The following is a 15,368-nucleotide window of genomic DNA, read 5'->3' on the forward strand; positions in this document are numbered from 1 at the left end:
CAAAAACATACACTAGGGGCACAGGGTTGTACCCCCACCCATGGGTGCCATAAGGGTATCCCACGGGTCCGTTCACCAAACCAAAAGAAAGAGAGCTGCACCGCCAGGAGTCCCACATTAACTCCTGCGCGGTAAACATGACAGAACACACGATAAAAAGCAGTAAAGGACAAGGATACCGAGGCCCTGTCCCTCCGATGCATTTCCAGCATCACACTGTGCTGCTTCGGAAAATCTTTCAGCGTCTGCGTCCTGCATCGATGACGTCGATACGCCATCCTCGAGGGCCTCCGTCGAGCCGACGTCACCGGATGTTATAAGTAGGACGCACAACACCCCTATCCTCAGTTATAGTTTTTTCCCCAGAACGTGTGGCACCAATCTACTGCCAATATGACCGCAGAAAGCCTTTCGGAAACGTAAGCTGCAATCGCATAAGAAATTCTGTAGCGGGGAAGGCAGGGAGGGAGCAATATGGAATACGTCGTCGGACCATCCCATCGAAAGAACGTTACCAGGTAAGAGCAACTTGTTCTTCGAGGGGATTGGGTCCTCCGACGTATTCCATATCTATGACAGACTTCCAAAGCAGTACCAACGTAAGGAGGTGGGAAAAGAATTTAGAATATACAAATTTAGAATGCCCAATCAAATTGCAGAGTAAAGGACCGCCTTGCCAAAGGCCAGATCCTGCCCATGGGTAGAATCAAGGGAGTAGTGACGTGCAAAGGTATGGACCGAAGCCCAAGTGGCTGCATCACAGATGTTACGAATAGGAACACCCCTCTGCAGGGCATTAGAGGCAGCCATACCCCTGGTAGAATGGGCCCGTAAGCCTACAGGAGGATCCTTACCCGCCAGGTGTTAACATTCAGAAATTGCCAAAATAATCCATCTAGACAAAGTCTGCTTAGTCACAGCTTGTCCCAAACGCCTTCCAGCATAACCAATAAAGAGCTGATCGTCCACTCTGACCCGGGACATGCGTGAAATGTAGAAACTTAAAAGCTCTCCTAGGATCTAATCTATGGAGCCTCTCCTCGTCCTTACCAGGATGCGGAGGAGGATAAAATGCCGGAAGAACAACCTGCTGGCTCAAATGAAATTCCAACACCACCTTCGGAAGAAAGGAAGGCCGAACTCGAAGGACAACCCTGTCCTTGAGAAACACAGTGAAGGGTGGCTTAACTGAAAGTGCCAGTAACTCACTCACTCTGCGAGCGGAAGTGACCGCAGACAAAAATACAGTTTTAAGGGTTTATATTGTGGTGAAAGGATCTGAGCCCAGCTGAGGGGAATCCAAGGTGAATGATGAATCGCCTGATAAGTTGAGTACTTGCGATAATTTGAAAGTTAAGGAAAAGAACTTATAGATGTTTGTCGCATCAGGCCCTCTGAATCAAGAGACTTTGAAAGACAGACGTGGGCATGGAAGGCCCTAATGCGAATGCTTGAACTGTATCCTTGTGCTAGAAGAAGCCAGAGACTGTGCTAAGCTTCAGTGCACCACCTTGTCCCATGCTGAAAATGTGGGGAAGGGAGGCCAATGGCCTGAACATTCTGCCATATCATTTTGTGAACACTTCTTTCTTCTTCGTAACATTGTTTCCCACACTATTTGTACTTAAAGGTAAGAACTGGAAATAGGTTTATTAGTATAAGCCCTTTTATTTTGACAAGACACTACGGGGACTACATTATTATTTGATGGTCGTAGCTTGCTCCCATCTATAGATTTAGGATTAGATAGGCGTTTTTCAAACCCTTTTCGAAGTTCAATAACCACTCTTGAACTATGGTGACTTGTGTCTGTCTTACTGTTGATACCATGATTTCCTTACAATACACTCACACCTATTATGTCTCAGTTGCCCGTCCGCATCCCTGAAGTAGCCCCCCGTGGCATGAGGTGAGGCTTTTACCAGTCTGTATACACACTCCCATTAGGTCTCACATGCTTGTCTGCACGCCGGATGTAGCCCCCCCACCACCCGTATCAAGAAATGAGGCTTTGACAGTCTGTATACACACACCCATTATATCTTGTAAGCTTGTCTGCATGCCTGATGTAGCCCCACCGTACCATGAGGTTAGGCTTTACCAGTCTGTATACACACACATCTATTTTATCTCATATGCACGCCTGATGTAGCCCCCTGCATCGGGAGGTGAGGTGCAGCCAGTCTGTATACACAAACCTATTTGACTGTAACCCCTATGTAGTTCTTGTGCTCCACTAATGTACTATGCACTTTCTGTAACTAGCACCCTGATGCCCAAGGGTTTGGCGCGCTGAAATAACATGCAAAAATGAAAGAGAGTGGAGATTACTAAAGGGCTGGTATAGTGATATGAGTAGGCTAAAGAGTGGACACATTTAAAGACAAGACAAAAACGGTTGTTCAAAGCAATGCTGAATTGGAAGCAAGTGTAGACAAGAACGATAAGTAGTGATGTGAGCAAAGATGGGAATAAACAAATAAAGTCCTCACAGCGAAACGTAAGATGTAGCATAGAGGAAGAACCGCATACTTAGGAAGCCTGATAAAGAGAGCAGCAATAGTGTAGAAAGTAGCATAGACTGAAATAGCATTTTTGTAGCAGATCAAGTGAGCAAGTGACATTTTCTGAATATTATATAAGTGAAAACAACCAGATTTAACCACCATAGCGATTTGAGCTTGAAAAGCAATAGAAGAATAAAAAAAATGCCGAAGTTGGGGGGCAGATTTAAAAAGTAAGATCTAGTGGTGGAGAACATATAAAGTGGGGGGGATTTTAGAAGAAGCAGAGAAGAAAATAGGATGCGTTTTATTTGGAGATAAAGGAAACGAGAAGACATCCAAGACCTTATAGCAGATGGGCAGTGTGACCAATCTAGGGAATTCGTTCCTTCTTCCCAGAGGGGTGCCACCCCCTTTTAGGCTAGGTGGGCGAGTCTGCTGAACAAAATCCTCCACTCCCTAGGGGTTTGGGAAAGGAGGACCTCAGTGGGAGTGACCCCGCCTCGAGGGGACAAGGACTCCAGTTCCTACTATGTACTCTGTAAGAAATACCTTGTCTGCCTATATGGGATTGCAAGAGACTGAGGTTATATCCGTTGATTGGATCGAAACCATACTGCCCTTGCTTCCATACAGTTGGCACAAGGTAATGCTGGAATCCCAATGAATCCAACAGCTGATGGGGAACAACGCACCTTTGGAAGTAAGGCAGCTAGAATAAAGATATGACAGACCTTGAGCGGGAGATGAGAACTCCTATGCAGAGGTGATCCTCTGACATGACAACGTCCTGGAGGGGCAGAGCCACGCTGAATCACAAAGCTAGCGTGGCGTGGAGAGACCAAGACTTTGATGAGACATGCTGGGAGGCCTGCATCGAGAAGTGCAGTATAGAAGCGGTAAAGACGGGAGAAAACCCTTATCTAACGGAATGACTGCGCTTCAGCCATGGTGGGCCTGCGGCCTGTGGGCAAACGTTGAGAACAGGGTGTGACGTAGGAATTAATCCTCTGTCCTCAGTGCGAGAACTGAAGAAAGTGCCAAGTCGTGCTGAATAAGAAAACCGAATGATTATTTGATGACAGAGACGCAGAAGAGAGTGAAGAACGGCAACGTCCCTGCTGAGACGACACTCTGCTGGAGCACCCCCGAAAGCGGTGAAGGTATTGGGCTGTGCAGGGTCGAGGGAGGTGACTCGAACAGAGCGAGAAAGGAGAAGAGGAAATCAAGTGGAGTAAATATCAAGGAGGGTTACAGGAGCCCTAGAAAACAGAGTATGGACATTGGCAGAGGGCCAAGAGACCGCCCCTAGAGCTAGGAAAGACAGTGGGTCAGAGGGGGTCTGGTGAGCCCTATTGAGATAAGTGGAACTCTGCAAAATACAAGTGAAAAGGAACCTGGAGGTTTCATTCAACCAGTTAAAAAGGGGAACCCGGAGGCTTGCTTTGTATAAAAACAGTAGAAAGAAAGCAACAATTGGTGGAGCTGGATTAAGGGAATCATCTCTCCATTTAAAGAACTTAAACATTTGATTTTTGTAAAGACTTGGGAATGTTTCTTTGATGAACTGTAAAGAAAGAAGATTGGACCTTTGACAGACTCTGGAGAAAAAAACTCAAAAGTCAGGTGGTAGGGCCGGATAGGGCTGGATAGTTAGGTTTTGGACTAAGAACTATTTTTTGTTTCCACTGACAAGCACCTACAGTTTAGTTGCTAGGAAGGGAAATCCCTCTTAGCAATAGGGACTGATTTTTCTTTTATGTTAAACAGCTTTGAAGTGTTGTCCTCGCGTCTGACTCATCCTTCTGGTTTGCCACAACAAGCTGACAAATGTTGATGCATGGAATCATTAAAAGATGGACATGCTGCAAGGATCGGATTGTCGGCTAGGTATAGATTAACTTGAAACCCAAGCCAGAAATTAAGGAGGCTAAAGAAGATATGTGGAAAGTAAAAGAAGAACCACCTTTCCAAAAAATGGTGAAGGAGCAAATGGAAAAGTAAGAGTTAAACCAACTAAGAAATAAACCAGAAACACCCAAGGAAGAAAGAGTAGAGATCAAAGTGGGTTGGCCGGCTGTGCTGAAGGCTGCGCTCAAATCTCATAAAATCAGAAAAGAAGATAGCTTAAGATGACAGGCGTGAAATATAGAATTAGAAACAAGTAAGAGCAGTTTACACCGAAATACCCAAACAAAAACCATATTGTTAAGAAGGAAGGAGTATCAACATACAGTAGAAGTTCAGAGTAGATAAGCCTCTCTAGAAGCTTAGACAAATCGGGAAGAAGAAAAATAGGATGAAAGTTTACTGTGTAAGAAGGATCAGGAGTAGATTTCTTAAGCAAAGGGATGATGGTTGCGACTTTAAACATAGAAGGAAAGACCCCAGAGGGTAAAGAAAGATTAATGATAGTAATTAAAATAGGAGCTAGTGAAGGAGAAACCGATTTAATTAAAGCAGTGCATAACGGATCTGAGGGAGCGGCAGTAGGATGTGTACGAGAGATCAGAGAAATGTTTAGATATTCTTTAATCAGCGTAAAGCCATAAAAGATCATCATAAATACATATACATGACAATGATTAACTAACAGTTCATAGTAATAGCATAAAGTACACGTTAAAAACAAATTTCATATCAATAGCACTGTATATATGTATATAAAATGGGCATCAGGTGAGGGGACCTCAATTTCAGACTTCTGCTAAAGAACAGAAAATGATGAACAGTTTCTATGTCCAGACTACACAATGGGCATATGTCTGTATCACCACTGCTCCAAGACTTTGTGTACGTGGCCAGCTTTAATGTGCCCAAGCGAAAATCAAAATATAAGGCCCGTGCATATAAGAGTTCTATGTAATCTAAGTATGGTTCGAAGACAAATTCAGTCTTCCTTCCAAGGTATATCTCTGCCAACTTCGATTTTGGCAATCAGTAACCATAGTCAGTCTTTTATGGGAAGTTAAAGCTTTCTTGACCCTACTTAAGGCTGCTTTATTAATGGACTCTGGATGCCACTAGAGATCTTGTTCATTCAAGATGGTCAGCGTTTTTCCGCACATGGGTACCCCATCAGTCAAACTGAGCAGGTGCTTAATAGCATCTTGGTACAACTCCAACCCTGGATTACACCACAGTCTTAACCAAAACACAGCCAGTTTCACCATTAACTCGCTAGCAATCTGAGCTAAATCAACCTCCTTAAGTATAAGAGAATTTGGTGTCCCACAAGATAACGGGTATAAGTTGTTCAAAAATAAATTCTCTGCATTAGTCAAATCAGGGGTGCTTGCATAGCCCCAAATTTCGGCCCCATGGGAGGCAGACATAAGGGCCAGTTTCCTATATAACTCAACTATCAGATACCGTGCTGTGCACGATAATTCCCACTTTAGTCCTACTTTGAAGTTCATTCAATGAACAAATATAGATAATGATGCATGGTCATTTGCGTTACCTGAATAACAATGCAAACTATACCAGCTATTTTGAGTTGGAGCGTTGAGTTTGCGCAGCAACATTATTGGTGTTCCCATCTACAGCCGAGGCAGCAGCAACCCCAACATAAGTGCCGTACGTGATGGGCTGAAGCTTGTAAGCTTCGTATTGAGATAGCATACATTCATCACTCCCATGGTAAATGTAGTTCCGGTAATTATGAGAGATTTGCCACGATGTGATGAACAACGTCATTGCGGACACTATTGGAGACATGCACAGTTTCCTGTCACCCGCATTACTACAAAAGCACCGTTTTGTGTCACCTGCATACATTCATAAGCGAGTGCCACTAATGTCAGCTAGAATGCCGATAGTGTGGAAAGTTTAGGAACAATGAACTGCTGAAGTATACGTACACCTACTGCAGAACCAGGCGCAAAGTGCAATATTGCAGGGGTAAGAAGCATTGCAGACTGCTTAAAACAATTTTTAAAAAAATAGAAAAATGTATATTTTATACCTTTTACATTGTCTACACCAAGGAACCTACCCAACATGACAATCTTCAGGTTTTAAGCATGTTGGGAAGTATGCTGAACATTTTGAACAGACACAAATCTCTCTCACAGGGCCTACGGTAGAAGCCCTGCAGTTATGGTTAAGTTGCTCAAGTCATAGAAAGAGCACTTTTTGGGTGGCTTATAACTTCGTCCCCACTGTACGATTCCTCATCAAACTTTACAAAAATAAGCATATGGCCCTCTCAGAATGATTTTGGGAAGTTTGGTTTTGTCCAAAGGGGGCAAAGTCATAGGAGGGGTCCCATAAATTGTGGAAATCCTCAGACGCAATGGAAAATAAATATTGCTTGCGCCTACAGCTCAAACCGCTGGATGGATTTTCGCAAAATTTGAACTATGGTCCCAAAAGCATGCTTTTGTACGTTTTGGTATAAATTTGTCCAGGAGTTCTTTTTAAATGGGCAAAAAGTAGGTTAAAAAAATAATTGTGATATCTGGGTCCGGTCTGAGGGCTCATTAGCTGTGGACCAATCGGGGGGCTGCATGACATCTGCGGACACGGCACACGGATTGGATGTACAAAAATGTGAGCTGCGTCATATTTTTGGGAACGGTCCCCATGTTGGATCTGCGGACAGACGCTGGTGTCCGCAGATAGCGCTGTGAGGAAGAAGTGTAGAAAACACATTTGGGGTTATATTGTGGCCAAAGGAGGGCCTGGAAAGTGTGGGGGAGTGGAATAAAGTTGATATGGAGCCGTTTTTGTAGGTGAAAAAACAGTGTGCAGGTGCTGCCGAGTAAGCGGACACCGCGGTAGTCCACGGTCCCGCAGGTGCATCCAGGTGTTTTAAGGATGCCTGGCATGGAAAGAGGACATTGGTGGGGACCAGACAATCAGGTTTTTCGTTGTGGAGGAGTTGAATTGTACAGGAGTACAGGATAGCAAGTCTTTTCTTTGTTGTGTGTAGTGAAGATGGCTGTGGCTATGGCTTTGAAGAAGCAGTGTGTGGATGGTGGGAGATTCTTGGATCCAATCATTGAAGGTTTATACAGAATCTTGTGCCATCTCTACTACTATTAGATTGGAAGAAGTGGACGTTTCGTGGTATGCAGATTGTGGATTAAAGCAAGCAACTTTATTACCATTCTGGGAGAGTATGGCTCACTTTAAATGTCCAGATATTATTGTGCATTGTGGAGACAGCAGTTTGGGCTATGTGACTGCAGGATCGTTGCAGTTTGCAGTGAAGGACATGTTGAAAAGCCTAATGGAACTGTTTCCAGCTACAGAGATTATTTTTTCTGAAATCCATGAAAGTCAAATATGGAGACGTCCAAACTTGTCTTGCTCCGAAAATGAAGAAGCAAGACAGCATGTCAATAAAGGTGTATGTGCTTGTTTGGTTTAGGAATGGCATCTTTTGACAACACAAACACAGATGCAATGCATTTGACTGATGTCGGAAATATATCCACAATGCACTGACATTCTTTTTGTGAACTCGTAAAATATATTTTGAAGTTTATTTTAGTATTTGTAGTAAATTACAAACAAAAAACTTAGAAGTACTTTTTGTGAAAAGTTAGCAAAAATAATTAAGTTAAGTAGAACATTTGTTTGTGCACTATATAAAAGCCCCCCTCACCCCAGAAAAAAGTTTCTTGTAAGAGCCACCATTTTGGAATGAAAAGAAGGCAATTTATTTTAATTCTCCCACCCCACGCCTGGAATTTTACAGATGTCCACAGACGTTTGTACTGTCCACAGACTATGCAGACTGAAAAAGGTCTGATTTGTATTTTTAGTTCCATGGAATTTTACAGATGTCCACAGACATTTGTACTGTCCACAGACTATGCAGACTGCAAAAGGTCTGATTTGTATTTTTAGTTCCATTTTATAACTGTGAAAGGTCGGTCCTAAGGGATCTTTTTTTGTCTTTCTGGCTTTTATATTTTTATGGATTTTGTTTTTTTGTAGGAGGGGCAAGGCGGGGAGGGAAGGAAGGGAAGGGGCACCAACCACAGATATGGAGGAGTAGGTGGACAGGGAAAGATGTTGGGCGTGCCTTAAATCTTAGGTAGTTGGGCAGTGATTCTCGTGCTTCTTGACCGTGGCCTCGAAAGCACTCAAACTGCTTCCCCCTGCTGAGTGGTGTGCGTGCAAACAGAATATTGTGACTTTCGGAAGGTAAGGGTCAACAGCGTTATGTATGGCATTCGAGGTAGCTGGTGGGATCCTCTGCCCCACAGCAGTAGACTGACTGTGTGGAGGCAGGAGCGGTTGAGGAAAATGGGGTAGATAATCTACCTGCGAAAGGAATAGCCGTCCTTAGAGCACCTGTGGTGTTGCATGGAGGTGGTCACAAGAGAGTACTGCCTAGGTTGTCCACAAATGAGTATGACCTTGCACTAAATGCATTCACCCTTGGCAGCCAGAGCTTTTGGTACACCCGTAATGGTCTTAAAGAACCGCCACACCCATGACTCTCTATGGCTGCTGGATGAGGGGCAGGAGGGGGGGGGGACTTGGTTAACTACTCTATTCTTATCAAACGGCTACATGATACCTTCGGCATTACGGACCGGGCACTGGACTGGCTGACCTGTTTCCTCACTAACCACCCTTTCCTGCTGGAACTGGCCCATTTCTTCTCCACCACCGCACTCTCCACCTGTAGCGTTCACTATTCCATTGCTGTGGCTCTTCAATGTATATCTCATCCCTCTGGCTCATTTGATCTATTTCTCTTCTCATTTCCAGTGTTCTGCTGATGACACACAGCTTTCCTTGAAACTTCCCAGTATTACTTTGTGTTCCTGCGTTTTATCACAGATTGTCTGACCACCATCCAGGGATTGTGTGTAGATATACATCTGTGTCTCAATGCTAGTAAGATGGAGATTCTTATTGGGACACCTGTGCCCCATTTACCTCCTACGCTCTGGACGCCCTCCTTGAGCCCTCTACCCTCACCATTCTGTGAGGCTAAAACCCCTGGGGTTATCTTTGACTGTTCTTTTTCTTTCACTCCTTACATCTTGGACCTTATCAAGAAGGCACATTTTAGCTTCACCTTCTTACAGGCATTTTACCTTTCCTCGTCTTCCATCAGAAGCTCAACGTCTGTAGAGCCATGGCCTGGTCTAGGCTGGACTTCTGCAACGGTCTCTTTACCAACCTCCCCCTTTGTTTCCTACGTTCCCTTTAGCTAATCCAGAATAGGGGTGCAAGATTTTTTTTGGCCCCAACCCAGGATCTGTGGAGCCTTAAAATCTCTACACTGGCTCCTGGTAGCTGCAAGGATGAAAGTGAAGACCCTTTGTATATCGACAAGGTTTTTGGGGTCTGGGATTATGCCATCTTCAACTTTCGCTCCCAAAACACTCCCCTCCTAAAGCTCTCTGCTCCTCTAACTCAGATTCTCTGCTTGTGAAAGGTTTCTCCAAACACACTGGGGGCAGGTCTTTCTTCGGCTGGTGCCTTTCTTTGGAACAGCCTCCCTGCACCTCTCAGACTTCAGCTAGACTTGGTTAAGTTCCAGAAATCTCTTAAAACTCTGTTTTCCTCTTTCCCTCTGTCTCTTCCCTGCTAATTTATACCACTTAGACTGGTAGCTTGGTCTCTTATGAAATTCACAATTTCCAAGCTGTATAACTAGTCCACACCAGTACCCCTCCCTTCAGCACTGCCCTTGCAGGCTTACCGTTTGGCTGCAGTACATGCCACCCTTGGGAGTCGTCCGCCCCAGGGCTTAGCCAGTGGCATGACACTTTTGCATTACTTGGCACTTCGCTCCCAGCCTCCCATCAGCACTTGCCTATCCCTACTCCTCCTTACATTCATGCACTTCTGTTACTGCACAATGCATATATGGATTTATAGGAGCACTGTGTATACTTCTTTTGTATAAGTAGGGGAAATACAGATATAAAATTTCCACACACCAAATGCCACTTACCAATGTTCTAGAAATCTTTTCTATGTTGATAGGGTTACATGTAGAGTTCTTGGAAGTGATTGGTGGATGGATGTGTGACTGTTTGAAAGAAGGCAATGAGGGAGTGTTACAAACAAAGGTAAAAAGGGTAAAAGGGCTGTGATGGGGGACACATGCCATCCGGGTCTTTTAATGATGCCTAGCTTGGAAAGGGGACTGTGGAGACAGCGGATAGTTATCAAGGTCAATGGATTATGGTTCTTACTGTATGCTTGAGAAAAGTATTGGTGACAGGCAATTGTTTGTCCTTTTTCCTTTTTCCTTTTTCTCTAGTATACATAGTTCAAAATGCTAATGGAAATGTTGGGGAATCTTATTGAGTCTAACTACTTTTATTGAAAAATGTGAAGCAGGTGGAATCTATAATATTCATTGTTTTAGTTCTATTTTTTAACTGTGAAAGGTGGCTCCAAAAAAGGAACCATTTTTTATTGTTTATTGATTTTGTATTTCTTTTTGTTTTTTGCAGGAAAGGCCAGGAAGTAAGGTGGGGAGGGAAATGAGGGAACAGGCACCAACCACAGAAACAGAGGGGTAGGTGGACAGGGCAATATGTTTGGCATGCTTCAAATCTAAGGTAGGGGGAAGTTTTTCTCATGCTCTTTGCTTACAGCCTCGAAAGCACTTTGAAAGTGCTCCCCCCAGCAGAGTGGTGTTACAGTACAGAGTACTGTTGTCTTGTAAAGATATGGCTCAACAGCCTCTTTTTAATGGCTTGCAAGGTAGCTGGGGGATCTTCTGCCCCACAGGAGTAGCCTGTGTGATGGCAGTAGCAATTGAGGAAGATGAGGTAGAGGAAGACCGCCTACTATTTCCTGAGAAGTAACAGCCTTAGAGCACATGGATGGTATGAATGGGTGTGGTGGTGCATGGATGTGGTAGCAAAAGAGTACTGCCTGCACTGTTTGCAGCCAAGTACGATTCCACATTCAACATGAGTAGCGGCAGCTTTGGTACCCATCGTATGGTCTTAAAGAACGGCCACACCCAGGACTCTCTCTGGGTGCTGCAGGTAGGCATTTCCTCCATCTCATCTTCCTGGTCCTGTTGATCCTCGTGTGGATCATTGAGCCTTTTCCCTTCTTCTGTCTCTCCAGCTGGTGGTGGTGGTGGCTCCTGGGGAGGAGGGATGGCCATGTTGGATGTCATTTTTGAATTTAAATATCAGTTGTTCTAATAGTCTTCCAAGCAGGTGCTCTCGCCTGGATTGCAGATGGAAAATGTGTAAGAATGGGCCTGAGAGCTGCTGAAGGGTAAACTTTCCGCTTGAAACTTCCTAATCGAGTGAAAATGCAGTTCAGAGAAGTTTGCAAAGCACAGACCCGTTCACGAACACGTTATTACGCTGCGCGGTCACATGATGCTGTTCAGGAAGTCTGTGATATCAGACGTTTGTGAACGTCACTGATCAAAAATGGTGTACAAAGTTGTGGAAAGTGTTGAGAATGTTACGAGGAGTTGGGGAATGACACAGTTTTTACTTGAAACTTCCTAGATTGGCCAAAAATGCTGCTATATCGGGGTGAGTATTATATTAGGAAGATGCATTAAATTAGGGTTCACTGGTAAAAACCTATGTAATTCAGTGAAAAACTTTGTTAAAGGGACATTATGGTTGCAAGTGAAACCCCCAGAAATTTGCCAGTTATGGTAAGCTAAGCAACCATAACTCGCGCCACTATGTGCACTGCTAAGACTAACACCCAGGACAAAGATGACATCAAATGTGAAATTAATGTTGATGAAGTCCCTACAAGAGGTTATGTTTATAATGTTGGTAACAAGATGTCAGGGGTGATTGTGTAATGTTAAACATATAATAACAAGTTAACAATGCAAAACTTACTACACACTTGTTCTAATTCAAACAATCCATATGAAGACCCACAATGCATGCAAATCAGAGGCACATAGAGGGAAACTAAAGTAAGGAAGAAAACAAAACAGCATCAGAAAATGTTAATAGCATTACAGTTTATCTTCATGTAAACAAATTGTGTGTTTGAGGCCTGCCTATTGCCCCATGTACGTGCAACATGAGCTGAAACCAAACCCTAAGGGGGGAGGGGCGGGTGCAGAAGTGAGAGAGAGAGAGAGAGAAAGAGAGAGAAAGAGAGAGAAAGAGAGAGAAAGAGAGAGAAAGAGAGAGAGAGAGAAACGGAAGAGAGAAACGGAAGAGAGAAACAGAAGAGAGAAAAGGAAGAGAAGGTTAGAGAAGGATGAGAGAGAGAAAAGGAAGAGAGAAGGAAGAGAGAAGGAAGAGTGCGTATGTGTGTGTGTGCATGTGTGTGTGTATATGCGTGTGTATGTGTGTATATGCGTATGTGTGTATATGCGTGTGTGTGTATGTGTGTGTGTGTATGTGTGTGTATGTGTGTGTATGTGTGTGATGTGTATGTATGTGTGTGTGTGTGTGCCCGTGTGTGCCCGTGTGTGTGTCCGTGTGTGTGTCCGTGTGTGTGCGTGCGTGCGTGTGCGCCCGTGTGTGTGTCCGTGTGTGTGCGTGCGTGCGTGTGCGTGCTGGTGAAGCAGTTCTCCTGCCATGGTGATAATAAAAATTCAGTGTTAGGGAGAATTCTCTCTTTAGGCTGAATTTCCTAACCTAGTGAGTTCCCCAGCAGCTTTGCTGGATTTCTGGAGTTTGGTTTTTTCCTCCTGCCAAGAGCGAGACTCTTTTCTTCCCACTCTTGGACATGATTGATGGTATTCCTTTGACTGGTAATGTGTTTTATGGGCTATGGGGTCCTTTACTCCATAGGGTCTCATGTGTTTTTCCTATGTGTGTTACACAGCACCCTCCGTGCAGTAACACAGGGGTGTCATAGTGACACCCCACCATAGACTCCATACTCTGGGACTGACTACTGTCTCCCAGGGCATGTAAAGTCACCATTGGCTTTACTAGTCCCAAATTATTAACAGAAACCAGTACAAACCATCATAATGTGGACGTACTGGTCGGGGCAATTCGATTGCCCCGGGGTCTGTTAGTCGAGGGGGCACGTCTCCGTCCCCCCTGATCGAGTTTTGGCTGGTGGCAGTGGAAACTACTTTTTATATTCGACCGCAAATATTTTCCTATGGGATTTTCCCATTGTTCGAGGCTACCAACTTTAATTATTTAATTCTCATAGCCTCGAACATACCGATGGTTTATTTAATTAATATTAATTCTCCGGTTGGTATTTTTTGCCAAGACTCGATTCTAAAATGGCGTTTGTGTTCTCTTCTGTGACTCCAACCCAAGTCGAGCCCTTTGTTCCACTTTTTTGGCGGGCTTCTCCACAGAAGCCTCCAAAAGTGGTGCCACTCTGTCTGGGTACCACAGGGGGTGTGGGAGGGGGTTTAGGCACCCTGGACCGAGTTACCTTGGTAACTCCGGTCGCACTCTTGTGTGATTGGTCCAAGTGGTGAGCCGGCCGGCTCACCACTTAGCATGTTTGAGTGACAGCTAGGCTGAGTGAATGGGGGTTTTCTGCATAAAAGCAGGGCTTTGGGGACTGGAACTTCAGAAGTCGCCACAGGACCTGAGAATCCGACGAGGGAGAAGCTGAGCCGACCTACCACGACGACACCACCGGTGGAGCCCTGCAGAACCGACTCACCACTTCCCGACGACAGAGAAGATCTCCCGGCTGGAGAGGTTTCTTCCCCCGACTGGTGGGCACAACCAGTTTTCCTTTCTTTCTTCGCACCCCAGCCCGGTTTGTGGTCGAACTGCCCGTGCCAAGCACCCCGGCAGCCGGATAGCCACTCACCACTGAACCGCGAATCACTGGACCGCTCCTTGTACCTGAGAAACTCCACGGCTGGTTTCTTCCCTGGCAGTGCAATGGACTCCTGTCTTCCTCCACGACAAGATCCTCTCTTCCCCCGGACGAAGCACTGACTTGCACCCGCTGCCACAAACAACTGCCCCCGCTGGAGCGTTCTCACCACTTTAAGGAACCGTGTCCGCCAGGCCTCCCTTTCTAAAGATTGCTACAAGGTAATAATAACTCCTTAACCTTCCGGACTGGGCTGGCCGCCTTGACCCTCTAACTGGCCCCTTTCTGTGGTCCAACTCCTTTTTGAACCTTTACAAGACATTTGTGCACTGCAACCGTGTGACCTTGGACACATTTCGTTTGGATCCTCTGAAAGTGGATCTGGCCTCTTGAACTCTAACTTCACGGTTTTACTTTGCCTTCCTCCCTTGTTGTGTTCTTGAAAAAGTGTTGGGATCTGTTTCAATTTGTTCTCTGCTTTTCTCTCCCTTTTTAAAACGAACTATTAGAGTGCCATCTACGTTCAGCGCTCACCGCTGTCTGAAAATAAGTGGGTGCTTTACTTAAGACTTGTCTAATATTCTTTTAAGGTAGTGTATATCTTTTAGTGACAGTGTTTATGAATTGCTTACTATTATTGCCTGTGTGTTTTTCTAGATGTGTTTTTAAATAAATAATTATATCTCTTTTTCACCAAGCCCTGGTCAGTATTTACTTGTTCTATTGTGTGCTCTTGACCTATTGTGAATACTCTGTATACTGCCTAACTCTTCTTGAGGGAAGTCTGACTGCTCAGCCACAGCTACCAAGTGAATCTGTGTGGTACAGACTGCTACCAAGTGGGTTTACTGCCAAACACCTGTAGTCTTAAATATTTTGCAGTGGTCCCAGAAGGAACTGCACAGGTTTCTGCCTAACACTCAGTACCCTGCCGCAACACTTAAACAAAAATGGTGCAAGACTTGTCAATTTGGGAGGTCCAGAACCCATTCTCATAGAAAGACACACAATTTTAACTTCTCAAGAGTACTACTGTTGAGGAGGTCTCAAACACCCCATGCCCCCAGCGTAGCCCCAAGAGGACGGATGCCACCCACTGAAGCAGCCCCACAGACCATACGCGGAAGA

The 15,368-nt window shown here is 44.7% G+C and overlaps 1 protein-coding gene across 3 annotated transcripts in view; it reads right to left on the reverse strand.

Annotated features, from left to right (window-relative positions):
- RAD54B (RAD54 homolog B) overlaps window positions 1-15,368 on the reverse strand; it is a 1,336,679-nt gene that overhangs the window by 1,121,076 nt on the left and 200,235 nt on the right. The gene's annotated exons all lie outside the window — the stretch shown is intronic.

The sequence above is a fragment of the Ambystoma mexicanum genome, chromosome 5q (assembly GCF_040938575.1).
Source record: "Ambystoma mexicanum isolate Mex_15411 chromosome 5q, UKY_AmexF1_1, whole genome shotgun sequence".
Classification (NCBI taxonomy): Eukaryota; Metazoa; Chordata; class Amphibia; order Caudata; family Ambystomatidae; genus Ambystoma; species Ambystoma mexicanum.